This window comes from Bufo gargarizans, chromosome 2, assembly GCF_014858855.1.
Source record: "Bufo gargarizans isolate SCDJY-AF-19 chromosome 2, ASM1485885v1, whole genome shotgun sequence".
Classification (NCBI taxonomy): Eukaryota; Metazoa; Chordata; class Amphibia; order Anura; family Bufonidae; genus Bufo; species Bufo gargarizans.
Window position 1 is genome coordinate 564982064 of NC_058081.1, and position 15006 is coordinate 564997069.

Here is a 15006-nt window from a genome sequence, read left to right on the forward strand (position 1 = left end):
TTTATGCTTTCTTCCAAAAACAGTGCCACATCTGTCCACAGGTGGTGTGTGGTATTACAGCTGTACATTGTGGCAAAAATGGCGACAAAACTGCAATGTGCTATGATCCATAAAGGCAGACATGTCAGGCTACTTTCACACTCGCGTTTTGCCTTTCCGTTTGTAAGATCCGTCATGGACTCTCACAAGCGGTCCAAAAGGGATCAGTTTTTGCCCTAATGCATTCTGAATGGAAAAGGATCTGCTCAGAATGCATCAGTTTGCCTCCGTTCAGTCTCCATTCCAATCTGGAGGGGGACACCAAAACACTGCCTGCAGCATTTTGCTATCCTTCTGACGAAACTGAGCCAAATGGATCCTGGCACACAATGTAAGTCAATGGGGACGGATCCGTTTTTTGTGACACAATAGAAAATAGCCGTCTTGGCTATGTTACAGAGAATTCAAACGGATCCGTTCATGACGGATGCATGCGGTTGTATTATTGTAACGGATCCGTTTTTGCAGATCCATGACGGATCCGCCCTAAACACAAGTGTGAAAGTAGCCTAAACATGCCTGCAGTCAAAGGGTGGCTGGTCAAAGATATGTGTTAGTTTAGGAGGTTTGGTCTGGGGTCTGTACTTGGGGGGGGGGTATGCCTTCCCCCAACCGTGCTGTTAATCATAGCACATGGTCGTTGTTGGATGTGACCTATGGTTGTGGTACAGGTAAATATTGGAATGAATGCAGTGCTCCCACAAGTGTGGCCCTTTAAATATCCGATAGGCAGGGGTTCCAGGCAGGGGAGGGCTGGCAGCCTTAGTCCTGGGGGGCAAATCCAGTCAAGTGGCCCATTTTTAGCCCCGCCCATTATTTAAGCCCCATCTACAGATAATAGGCCACTCCCAACAAACACTGTACAGCTGACATTCTATAGTTGCGGCCTGTCTCTACAAATTATACGGAGAGGGGAGAGCGTGTCCTGGCTGCACTGTCTGCTTCACATTATACAATGGAGCTTCACATTATACAATAGACAGCAGCCGGCTACAGCCAGGAAGCTCCTCCGCTCTCCTCCCTCCCCAGATCCTGCTCAAGGCTTGTGGTTCCCCCCACCATCTGCCACCCGCCCGTGGCCTGCTGCCCCCATTTCGTCGTTCTCACCCAGCTCTGAATCCTCCTTCTGCAAATGGCAGGGGAAGGAGCCGGAGCATCTCCTCTCCTACATAGCGCCACATACCTCTCACATCCAGTGATGTCACCTTTGTTGTAGACGTTCTCTTTCTTTATCTTCTCCATTCAGACCAGACCGCCATGATGATTTTTCTGCCATCTCCCGTCTCTGCAGAGATTGACAAACAGACATTAGTTTCCCACATTTCCATCATCTTCTGAACACCCTTTCCTGCCACCCCCAATACTATGCTGCAGAAACAGTCCCCCTGGAAATACTACTACCACACAGATAGTGCCCCCAATACTGCGCCTGCTGTGCCCCCAATACTATGCTGCAGAAACAGTCCCCCTGGAAATACTACTACCACACAGATAGTGCCCCCTTAAACAATGATTGGCACACAGTGCTCTAAAAAATAACTGCGCCCAGACACTAATAGTATAAAGATAATGTCCCCCAAAAATAATTGTGCTAAGCTGATACTATGCCAGGGTGCCCCCCAAAGTAACAGTGCTCCCCAAAATCCCACCAATAGAAATAATTCTCTGCCAGAGCACACTTAGTAGTAATAATGCCCCTTTAGTGCCCTAGTAATCATGTTCCTCATAGGCCCCCAGTAGTAGTAAAGCTCCCCATAATACCCCCTAGTAGTACTAATTCTCCCTATAATATGACAGTACATGAAATACCCCTGCTTAGTGCCCGCAGTTGAGCTAATGTCTCCATAATGTATGCCAGTATAAAATACACCTATATAGTGCCCCAGTAAATGCCCTCATAGTGCTCTTCTCCCCCATCCCCATAGTGCTCCACTCCCCCATAGTGCCCCCAAATAATGCCCCATAGTGCCGCTCTCCCCTATAGTGCCTCCCATAATGTGCCAGTAAAAAATGCCCCCTTAGTGCCACCAAATGCCATAGTGCCCCCATAATGTTCCAATACAAAAGGCCCCTTTAGAGCCCCCACTTCCCCATAGTGCCCCCAAATAATACCCCTATAGTAACACCAGATGCCCCATAGTGCTGCTCTCCCCTATAGTGCCCCCCAGAATGTGCCAATAATAAAAAAAAAGCCACTTTAGAGCCCCAAGATACCCCCATAGTGCTCCTCTCCCCCATGGTGCCCCCCCATAATGTGCCAGTAAGAAATGCCCCCATAGTGCCAGCTCCTCCAATAGTGCCAGCTCCCCTCATAGTGCCAGCTCCCCCCCATAGTGCCAGCTCTCCCCCCATAGTGCCAGCTCTCCCCCCATAGTGCCAGCTCTCCCCCCATAGTGCCAGATCCCCCCAATAGCGCCAGATCCCCCCCATAGTGCCAGCTCTCCCCCCATAGTGCCAGCTCTCCCCCCATAGTGCCAGCTCTCCCCCATAGTGCCAGCTCCCCCCCATAGTGCCAGCTCTCCCCCCATAGTGCCAGCTCTCCCCCATAGTGCCAGCTCCCCCCATAGTGCTAGCTCCCCCATAGTGCCAGCCCCCCTATAGTGCAAGCCCCCCATAGTGCCAGATCCCCCCAATAGTGCCAGATCCCCCACCAATAGCGTCAGATCCCCCCATAGTGCCAGCCTCCCCATAGTGCCAGATCCCCCCAATAGTGCCAGATCCCCCCAATAGTGTCAGCCCCCTTATAGTGCCAGCCCCCCCATAGTGCCAGACCCCCCCCCCATAGTGCCAGATCCCCCCCATAGTGCCAGATCCCCCCCATAGTGCCAGATCCCCCCAAATAGTGCCAGATTCCCCCCAATAGCGCCAGATCCCCCCAATAGCGCCAGATCCCCCCAATAGCGCCAGATCCCCCCAATAGTGCCAGATCCCCCCCCAATAGCGCCAGATTCCCCCCATAGTGCCGGCTCCCCCATAGTGCCAGATCCCCCCCAATAGTGCCAGATCCCCCCAATAGTGCCAGATCCCCCCCAATAGTGCCAGATCCCCCCCAATAGTGCCAGATCCCCCCCCCAATAGCGCCAGATCCCCCCCCCAATAGCGCCAGATCCCCCACCCATAGCGCCAGATACCCACCCATAGCGCCAGATACCCACCCATAGTGCCAGATACCCACCCATAGTGCCAGATACCCACCCATAGTGCCAGATACCCACCCATAGTGCCAGATACCCCCCAATAGTGCCAGATACCCCCCAATAGTGTCAGCCCCCCCTTTAGTGCAAGCCCCCCCTATAGTGCCAGATCCACCCCACATAGTGCCAGCTCCCCACCCCACATAGTGCCAGCTCCCCACCCCACATAGTGCCAGCTCCCCACCCCACATAGTGCCAGCTCCCCACCCCACATAGTGCCAGCTCCCCACCCCACATAGTGCCAGCTCCCCACCCAACATAGTGCCAGCTCCCCACCCAACATAGTGCCAGCTCCCCACCCAACATAGTGCCAGCTCCCCCTGCAAAGAAAACAAAAAAAACCAAAAACACTGATACTTACCTCCATCAGCAGCGATGCAGGCCTCTTCTGGCCTGTGTCCCTGCTGTGTGCCGCCCGATTCAGGCGGCGCCATGATAATGACGTCATCGCGCTGCCTGAGCCGGCCTCTGATAGGCTGCCTATCAGAAGAACAGGGGAGGGACACGCCTCTCCCTGAGTCCCTCCCCTGCCCCACAGCGCACAGCACCAGCCAGCCGCCGCTGCTGCAATTATATCCAGGGCCGCGCTGCCTGTGGTGATCGGCGGTGCGGCCCTGAAGAAAAAAATATATAAATAATTTTTTATAAAGATGGGCGGCCCAGCGGCCGTTTTTTTAGGGCGGCCTGGGGGGCAATTGCCTGCCTGCCCCCCGGCCCAGCCCGCCCCTGGTTCCAAGAGTCCGACCTCTACTGATCTGATATTGATGACCTATCCTGAAGATAGTGTTGGATATTTCACACTATTATAATATATTTATATTTTTTTAAATCAGATCATTTTTATTATTATTTTCATATATATATATATATATATATATATATATACACACATACACACATACATTTGGGATACAAATATGATCATCAACAACGTGCAGAGGGACACTGTCAGGCCCAATAAGTATTTTTAGCTATCTATATGCATGCACAGGTCTTCTAATGTGTATTAAAAGTATATAAGTATACCCCCTGTCCACCTTATGAATACAGTAAAATCATGTTTGATAACCTGATAGAACCGCTCTCCTTTGCGCCAAGGGGCGGTGTTTCAGCTCCACTTGTGCCCAACCGCTGTTTTCAAGCGCCGCCCAGCTCATCAATATTCACTTCACTGGGCGGCTTCTGCTGTCCCCGACGCAGGCGTTTTTTAGACATATCTGCAGCAAGACATGTAGTGGCTGTGATCGCAAAGCCGGCGCAGGCGCAGCTGAAGCCGCCTCAGCTATGTTTATGGGACGCAGGCGCAGTATTATTGTGGCCACTGGGAGTGCCGGGCAAGGTATCCCGCGCATGCCCAGAAGCTGCAAGTGAGGCCGATGCCCAAAGCTTTCTATTGGGCATGCGCCGGATCTCGGAGCGTCAGGGACAGCAGAAGCCGCCCAGCGAAGTGAATATTAATGAGCTGGGCGGCGCTTGAAAACGGCTGTTGGGGCGCGGCTGGGCACAGGTGGAGCTGAAACGCCGCCCCTTGGGCGCAACGGTGAGCGATTCTATCAGGTTATCAAACATGATTTTACAGTATTTAAAAGGTGGACAGGGGTTATACTTATATGTTTTTATTACACATTAGAAGACCTATGCCTGCATATATACATATATATAGCTAAAAATACTTATTGGGCCTGACAGTGTCCCTTTAAAGACGTAATCGGCGCAGGCGCAGTGAAGATGCCAGCGCAGGGACCGGTCCGACAGTCACTGCGCCTGCGCCGAATACAGAAGCACACGGCGCAGGCGCGAGAATTCGGCCGAGATGGAGAGAAGTAGGCTGTCAATCTAGAGGAGAGGGGCGGGCTGGAGCGCACTGGGTGCAGGAGTAGTGAGTAGACGGAGCCTCTAGGTGCTGAAAAGACGCCCCCATAGCACCTAGAGGCTCATTTGCATAGGAATAAAACTATGTTTTTAAGCTTAACCGCTCCAGACAAAGGCGATACATGAACATGGTTAGGTACAGCGGACACTAGCAGATCGCAAGTGTCAGACAGCGAAATAGGTGAAAATCTGGTGGTAGAAACCCTTTAAATCCAGCTTCGTTATCAGATCATGCATAGAATGAAAAGATAATAAGAAATTACATTTGTATGCTCACATGTAAGAGACGAAAAAATAAAAAAGACCAAACAATTACCTCCCCCCTACCCCCTCTTGAACCGCACCCAGCTAGGTGTGAAATGTAGATCGTTATCATTCTCCTAACTTATAGTACCAGTATTCATATCAATAAAGATATTTTGCTGACAACCATATTGTGTCTTTCCTTCCCTCTAAGTTTCTTATCTTAAAGTGTTACTCCTCATATTAACCATCAGAAGATGCCTGGATGGCAGCCCTGGCGTTGTCATCCACAAACCCCAGATAGATTCAAATTTCTTGAGTGTACCTCTCTTGGTATATATACCCTTCTCGATCTCTATTAGCGTATTCATGCGGGTGATAAATTCCTGTCTGGTTGGCATTTCAGTGCTTATCCAGTATTTTGCAATCAGTTTCCTAGCATTGTACAGACGTCTGCCAATACCTATTGTTACGCCCTCCACCGAGTCGTCTTGTAGGAGGCCCAAAACACAGATCTGTGGGTCAGTCTGACCTCATAGATGATATCTAAGACATCCCGCCAAAAGGGGCCCAGAGCTGTACATTCCCAGGGGCAATACACTTAGGGCATTGAGAAGTGTCTCGCAGTCCCACCTTGTGCAGGAACATGGGTGTCCTGTACACTCTATGTATTGAGTATAAGGCCTCATGCACACGACCGTTGTTTTATTTTGTGTCCGTTGCGCCGTTTTTCGTGATTTTCTGCAGACTTATTGATTTTCAATGGGTCAGTTGAAAACTCGGCTAATGCATCGTTTGCCATCCGCGTCCGTGATCCGAGGTTCCAGTCAGTCAAAAAAATATAACCTGTCCTATTATGTTTGCGGGAAACGGTTCAAGTCAATGGGACCGCTAAAAAACCCGGAGGCACACAAGATTGTCATCCGCGTCCGTTTTTTTTTCCGATCATTTAACTGGCAAACCAGTCTTAGACTTTTTTTTTTACTTTCCTTTATGTCTGGTGGTCATCCAAAAATAAAGGAAGACACACGGAAACAAAAACGGAAACAGATCACGGAACAACGGAACCCCATTTTGCGGAACACAACAACGTGTGCATGAGGCCTAACTGTGAAAGCCTTTGAGGTTCACATAATGACAACATAGGACCTCTTTCCAGCACTTCCGTCAATTGTAAGTGCGTCAAAGGCCCCACATCTGCACTCATTGTCAGACTGGGGTGCCTAGGGCCCACCAGTAAAATTTATTTTGGGGGCCCACCCAAAGGATACATTAGAATATTACCTGCTAACACAGCAGCAAGATGCTACCAGAAGATTGAATATGGGGGTCCCTGCAGCAACTTTGAGAAGGTAGGTCCTGGGGAGAAGAGGACACTGGTAGCGTTCCTCTATAACTAGAAGTCATCTGAGCTCTGATCTTGTCTGTAATAATACACTGGGGAGTTTCTTTAATATTCTATTGTGTTTTCTAAATGAATATAGGCTGGTTAAGATGCTGTGCATTGAATATATGTACAGTACAGACCAAAAGTTTGGACACACAAAAGTAATGGTAAAGCAATGATAAATTTCTCCCCATGAGCTTGAAACATTCACTGATTAAATCTGGGAAATTCCACTTCGAGTAACGTAATGTGAATTCGAAGGATTTGAGAATGAATAAGCTTACGCAGACTAAGTGAATAAATATATACAGTACACACCAAAAGTTTGGACACACCTTCTCATTCAAAGAGTTTTCTTTATTTTCATGACTATGAAAATTGTAGATTCACACTGAAGGCATCAAAACTATGAATTAACACATGTGGAATTATATACATAACAAAAAAGTGTGAAACAACTGAAAATATGTCATATTCTAGGTTCTTCAAAGTAGCCACCTTTTGCTTTGATTACTGCTTTGCACACTCTTGGCATTCTCTTGATGAGCTTCAAGAGGTAGTCACCTGAAATGGTTTTCACTTCACAGGTGTGCCCTGTCAGGATCAATAAGTGGGATTTCTTGCCTTATAAATGGGGTTGGGACCATCAGTTGCGTTGTGGAGAAGTCAGGTGGATATACAGCTGATAGTCCTACTGAATAGACTGTTAGAATTTGTATTATGGCAAGAAAAAAGCAGGTAAGTAAAGAAAAACGAGTGGCCATCATTACTTTAAGAAATTAAGGTCAGTCAGTCCGAAAAATTGGGAAAACTTTGAAAGTGTCCCCAAGTGCAGTCACAAAAACCATCAAGCGCTACAAAGAAACTGGCTCACACGCGGACCGCCCCAGGAAAGTAAGACCAAGAGTCACCTCTGCTGCGGAGGATAAGTTCATCCGAGTCACCAGCCTCAGAAATCGCAGGTTAACAGCAGCTCAGATTAGAGACCAGGTCAATGCCACACAGAGTTCTAGCAGCAGACACATCTCTAGAACAACTGTTAAGAGGAGACTGTGTGAATCAGGCCTTCATGGTAGAATATCTGCTAGGAAACCACTGCTAAGGACAGGCAACATGCAGAAGAGACTTGTTTGGACTAAAGAACACAAGGAATGGACATTAGACAAGTGGAAATCTGTGCTTTGGTCTGATGAGTCCAAATTTGAGATCTTTGATTCCAACCACTGTGTCTTTGTGCGACGCAGAAAAGGTGAACGGATGGACTCTACATGCCTGGTTCCCACTGTGAAGCATGGAGGAGGAGGTGTGATGGTGTGGGGGTGCTTTGCTGGTGACACTGTTGGGGATTTATTCAAAATTGAAGGCATACTGAACCAGCATGGCTACCACAGCATCTTGCAGCGGCATGCTATTCCATCCGGTTTGCGTTTAGTTGGACCAGCATTTATTTTTCAACAGGACAATGACCCCAAACACACCTCCAGGCTGTGTAAGGGCTATTTGACCATGAAGGAGAGTGATGGGGTGCTGCGCCAGATGACCTGGCCTCCACAGTCACCGGACCTGAACCCAATCGAGATGGTCTGGGGTGAGCTGGACCGCAGAGTGAAGGCAAAAGGGCCAACAAGTGCTAAGCATCTCTGGGAACTCCTTCAAGACTGTTGGGAGACAATTTCAGGTGACTACCTCTTGAAGCTCATCAAGAGAATGCCAAGAGTGTGCAAAGCAGTAATCAAAGCAAAAAGGTGGCTACTTTGAAGAACCTAGAATATGACATATTTTCAGTTGTTTCACACTTTTTTGTTATGTATATAATTCCACATGTGTTAATTCATAGTTTTGATGCCTTCAGTGTGAATCTACAATTTTCATAGTCATGAAAATAAAGAAAACTCTTTGAATGAGAAGGCGTGTCCAAACTTTTGGTCTGTACCGTATGTAGTGCAGTAAGTATACTGTTCTATGTGCTACTTGTGCAGGAGGTGGGAGACTAGGGGCCCCCCTTCTCAGGGGCCCACCGGGGGATTCACCTGTACCCCTGTGGGCCAGTCCGAGCCTGTCTGCACTCCATTTATCCTTGACCTTTAGTGGGAAGCGGTCATGATAAAATGACAGCAGGGTTTTCTAAAAGGTGGAGATAACCCCCTTAGTATCCCCTCCCTTTCCTGATCTGGTCCGCTATGAGAGATGCCTTTATCGCGAGGTCAGTTACCTTCCCCTGTACTGCGAGGGCATGGCGCAGTTGGAGGTATTGATAAAAATTGGAATTAGCAATGTTAAATTTCTCTTTTAATTGTTCAAAACTCTTAAAGGTTCCGTTAGTACTGCAAGCAGCGTTTTGGTGTCCGCCTCCAGAGCGGAATGGAGACAGAACGGAGGCAAACTGATGCATTCGGAATGGATAAGGATCCGCTCAGAATGCATTAGGGCAAAACTGATCTGTTTTGGACCACTTGTCAGAGCCCTGAACGGATCTCACAAACAGCAACCAAAACGTGAGTGTGAAAGTAGCCTTAGGGGGCATTCACACCCCCGTAGCTGCAAAATATTGATGCAGTTTATCTGGGCCCCACTGAAAAAGTTTGCAGGCCCCATTGAAAAAACGCCTCTTCTTGTCCACAAAACGGACAAGAATAGGACACATTCTATAATTTGTGGTTCAGCATGGAGAAACGTCCAGTCCTATTTATATCACATAATATCAATTGGTTTGATAATTTTTTAGTTTTATCTTTATAATCAGTAAATAAAGTTCACAAAAGGTGTAACAATATTATTATTTTCCTCTTTTTTTACAATATAATAAGCCCATATTTCTGCCCTAACATCCCCTTTCCCTAATTGAGCCGAAGGATAAGAGGGAGAGAGGTTAGACTTGACACCGTATTTTTCGCCCCATAAGACGCACCCCCCCCCCCCCAAAAAAAAGTGGGGGGAAAATGCCCCTGCGTCTTATGGGGCGAATGCTGCCATTTTACATCGCAGTCTCTTCACTGTTTCCTGCTCGCCATCGACATTTCAGCGACTAGGTCATTGGTATGGGATACTGGACAACCTCCTTAATAATATCAGACACAGATATAGTACCATATCAGTGTTCTGTTCATACGTAATACATACATTAGGAAAGCAGAACAGATTATTAAACTTGGCCTCATTGGATTACTTATAAGGTCGTGCAAGCCACTTTAAGGCAATTAGCTTCTGCCAAGAAAAGAAGACGTCTCAAAAATTCTTGCATAACCAAGACTTGTGCTGATAATAAAAAAAACACAAATATCATTTGGAAGTAATTACAGATTTCTGTATCTGGAGACTGGAGCAAAGTGCAGTGTTTAAAGGGAATCTGTCACCCTGATTTTTATCTACAGTAATACGTGAGTAGCAGTGCAGATAAGGAGTCCAGATCGCTATTTTATTTTTCCTACTGCCCACTGTTCCTCTGCTCTAAACGTTCAGAGCTGCACTGAAATACATTGTCAGGACTGCCGTGCATGCGCACATGAGTCCTCTCCAGGGCCGGCCTTTGGGGTGTGCGAACTGTGCGGCCGCACAGGGCGCCTTGGCAAAAGGCAACTGTAATGGTCATGTACACACACACACAGGGGGGAGGAAAGTGATCACTGCGCTGCACCCTCACCCCTGGCCCTGCCTACTTGCCTCACGAGTTCTGATGACAGGGGACAACTGGACGGCAGTCCCTAACTTAGGATACGTGCAGGGAAGACAGACAAGACAAATAACGGATAGTGAACGCACCGGGTCAAAACCAAGAGGACAATGCAGTACAGAGGGATCAGCAAAGAATGGTCAGGAGAAGCCGGGGTCATAAATACCAGAAGAGTCGATAAGTACCAAAGGAGTCTGCAAAGAATAGTCAGGTGGGAGCCGAGGTCAAAATGCCAGGAGGAATGCGCAGTACAGGAGGAGCAGGCAAAGGATAGTCAAGGAACAGGATCAGGTAAGTATACAGGTATCCAACAAACTCCAGGAACCTAAATTACCAGGCAACCTGTGACCAGCAGACTGCCTGTATTTATAGTGGGGAGTGAGGGTCATGTGACATGGCCAGCGTCACATGACCGACAGACCGTCCAGTCGAGCGCCGAGTGATCAGCTTAGCGCTCAAGGCAGACCTAGGAGCAGGGAGCTTTGCAGCTAGCAAAGCCTCCCTGGGAACGAGGTCAAACACAGATCCTCGCTCCTGAAGCTAAGCAGCAGGTCTGCGGCTGATGGGAGACCGAGTGCGCCTTCGGCACCCCGTTACAGCAACGGTCTCTTACAGCAGGCCGGCCTGAGATTGTGTGAGGCGAGCTCAGCAGCTGCCAGGTCAGGTTCCGGAGCGTGGAGGAGGAGCTTAGAGGCACAGGCGCAGCGTCCAAGTGCTGCGCCTTCACAGAGAGCCGCGGAAGGGTCCGCTCAATGTGTGGGGGCTGCGGCCGGTGCTCTGCAGACAGGGAGGGAGCAGAAGACTTCAAATAGTGAGTACCTGTTCTTATTATGTTTTTTTTTACCAAATATCTTTCATTAAATGGGGGCAGGATCTAATTAAGGGGGCCAGGGGACTGTATAAGGGTGAGAGACACTGGGTATGATTAAGGGGGCAGGGGACTGGATAAGGGTGACAGACACTGGGTATGTTTAAGAGGGGAGGGGACTGGATAAGGGTGACACTGGGTATGATTAAGGGGCAGGGGACTGGCTTTGGCTGACACTGGGTATGATTAATGGGGGCAGGAACTGGGTAAAGGTGACAGGGTATGATTGAGGGGGCAGGAGACTGGCTATGGGTGACACTGGGTATGATTAAGGGGGGCAAGGTCTAATTGAGGGGGCAGGGGACTGGGTAAGGGTGACACTGAGTATGATTAGGAAGGGCATGGGACTGGGTAAGGGTGACAGGGTATGATTAAGGAGGCAGGGGACTGGCTCTGGGTGACACTGGGTACGATTAAGGGGAGAAGTGGATTGGGTATGGGTGACAGGGTATGATTAAGGGGAGCAGGGGTCTGATTAAGGGGTGCAAAGGGTTGATGAAGGGGTGCAGCCTGGGGATTGATGAAGGGGTTGATCTATACCTGCAGTACAGGGTTTTATGTATTATTCAGTTGATCGCTAGGTGGTATCTAGTGCAGCCCTATGTTATTTGGTATTTTGTTTATCTATGCTTTATTTGGCGCAAATGTTGGTGTACTGCATTTAGGAAATTCATATTATCTGTACACTGCTACTGCGAATCTTGCATTTCTTTTGAAAGGGCCTCTCTTTTAAATATATATATTTTTTTATTGTATCATGTAGCAGCATTATGGGTCCCAATGGGGGGGGGGGGGGGGGGGGCACAAGATTAGCTCGCACAGGGCGCCTGAACACCTAAGGCCAGCCCTGGTCCTCTCCATTATGTTAGCATGGCACAGGATAGCAGTCCGGACTGTGTATTTCAACGCAGCGTTCGGTGCAGACGGCAGGGGTGCAGGGGCAGTAGGAAAATAAAAAAATGAGAATCTAGACTAGTTCTCAATTTCACAAAGAGATTCGCTTCATGGCGAATTACTTTATCATGAAGGGCATTTCTTTGTGATTAGCGAGTGCAATGACGGGGAACGGAGTCACTTGCTGTCATTGAACCCCTCAGATGGCGCATTCATCGCTGATCGCGGCATCTGAGATGACCATTGAGGGCTGTCAGGGGTTAATCTCACCTTACAAAATACTCACCTTATCCATTTGATTGTGAAGAGCCCGCTGCGGCAATCTTGCTTGAAGATCCAGGGCGAAATCTCACACGGTGCGTGATGATGTCATCACGCTGGTTGGTGTGTTGATATTATACGTCACTGAGCATGAGATTTCACACAGGGTCTTCAATCAAGATGGCCGCAGAGGACTCTAAGTGCAAATGGATGAGGTAAGTATGATTTTTATTTATTTTTTACCACCATTTTAGGGAAAATTGTTTCGTTACTACGAAGCACAAGTAAATTCGGCTTTGCGGCAAATACAATTTTCCCAGAAATTCAAATCGAAGTCCACTTTGTGAACTTCGATTCGCTTGACACTTATTACCTCAGATAATAGTCCAAGATTGTGGGGACTAATTCTCTTTAACCTCTAGGTAATTGGATTCCAGAGCACCCCCCCCCCCTTTTTTTTTTTTTTGCAAGGTGCATGTATGTAAATGATGAATTCTTGTTATAATAGGTTGAAAGGAAGGAAATCCGACACTCAAAATGGATGAAGTCGTAGGTTCCTTTATTTGGTCATGCGATGTATCAGGTACAGAGGTACAGAATGATTAATAACCAGTGATGCCCTTGTCAGTCTACGCGTTTCAAACGACAACGCTCTTAATGACTGAGGAGTGTTCTAGAGTTACCACTTATGTAAGAAAAAAATGAAAAGGAGAAACCTCCCACTTCCTCTTCTGGCCACTCCCCTGGGAGTGGGTCAGCAGGTGCGGGGGGGGGGGGGGGGATGGATTTCAAATCATTACTCGTGATAGCAGACTGAAAACTCCCAGGTCCTAATTTTAACCCCATAATACATCACAAAATTAATTTTTTATATGGATAAATTAATTTTGTGATGTATGGGGTTAAAATTAGGACCTGGGAGTTTTCAGTCTGCTACCACTAGTAACGATTTGAAATCCCCCCCCCACCCCGCACCTGCTGACCCACTCCCAGAGTGGCCAGAGGAGGAAGTGGGAGGTTTCTTCTTTTCATTTTTTTCTTATATAAGTGGTAACTCTAGAACACTCCTCAGTTATGAATAAGAACGTTGTCGTTTGAAACGCGTAGACTGACAAGGGCATCACTGGTTATTAATCCATCATTCTGTACCTCTGTACCTGATGTATATCGCATGACCAAATAAAGGAACCTACAACTTCATCAATTTTGAGTGCCGGATTTCCTTCCTTTCAACCTAATTCTCTTTAACCCCTTCAGCTCCCTGCCATTTTCCATTTTTGTTTTTTACTCCCTATCTTCCCAGAGCCATAATTTATTGATTTTTCTGTTCTCATAGCAGTATGAGGGCTTGTTTTTTTGCAGAACAAGTGTTCTATTGGCACCATTTAATATTGCAGATGATGTAGTGGAAAGCTAGAAAAAAAAATTCAAATGGAGTGGAATTGGGAGAAAAATGCAATTCTGGCACAGTTTTATCTGTTTTGTTTTTATGGCATTCTCTATGGGGTAAATCTGACCTGTTACCTTATGATATCACATTTATTAGCTAATTTTTTGTGTGGGGCGATCAGACCAGTAGTTTTTATTGATACCATTTTTAATGATGTATGACTTTTTGATCACTTTTTATTCAATATTATTAGGGAGGTGAAGCAATAAAGAAAATCAGCCATTTTGATATTTTTTTTTTCATTTCGACATTTACAATACGGGATAAATATATTTATATTTTAATAGTTTGTGCATTTTGGGACATGGCAATGCCTATGATGTTTGTTTTGTATTGTTTCTATTTATGTTAATTATAGGGAAAGGGGGTCATTAGATTTTTTTTTATTTTGTTGAATATAAATTATTACATTGCTTGTCCAATACATTGCAAGATTCATTGCAAATTTGCTCTGCCACTTTCCTTACCCCATAGGAACTACAGCTGTAAAAGCCTTGATTACTTTGGGGAGATCAGGGCCTTTACATAACACCAATGGCTCCCCCAATCACAGTACAGGGGAGCCGTTCAGGCCCCAGGAGCACAGTGCTCCCGAGGAAAGCTGCATTGGATGTCATAGTCACAACCATGGCGGTTCTTATATATTAGAACCTGTTCCAGAGCTGTTTCTTTGGGCTACCTGCTGCTTTTTGTTACCTTTGCTGCTCAACTGATGTCATTTTGACACATGTGACTGCTGAATCCCATATCAGGCCTCAGTTTTATCACTGCATGGTGAACGCTGTGGACAAATAAAAATCTTATGGGTCTTGGAATAAAGCAAAAACAAAACCCCCAAATAATAAAAAAAAAAAAAAAAATCTATTTTGCAAAAGTAGAAATACGTAAAAAAAAAAAGTAGATACATTTTGTATCATCATCTCACACAATAAAGTTATCAGGCAGAGATAAGATTATTATATTATATGAATTATTATTAATATCATATATTAAGATTATAATATAGAAAGTTCATTTTGTGGCAGGATATTGAGCCTGCTTCATATTCAGTTTGTGCCAAGTTTACGACTTTGATTGTTAAATGTGTCTAAATCCGTGATGTTGTAGAAAGTGGTGAAGGTAAGATGT

The 15006-nt window shown here is 46.7% G+C and overlaps 1 protein-coding gene across 19 annotated transcripts in view; it reads left to right on the forward strand.

Annotated features, from left to right (window-relative positions):
• FLT3LG (fms related receptor tyrosine kinase 3 ligand) overlaps positions 1-15006 on the forward strand; it is a 254839-nt gene that overhangs the window by 5839 nt on the left and 233994 nt on the right. The window lies entirely within an intron of this gene.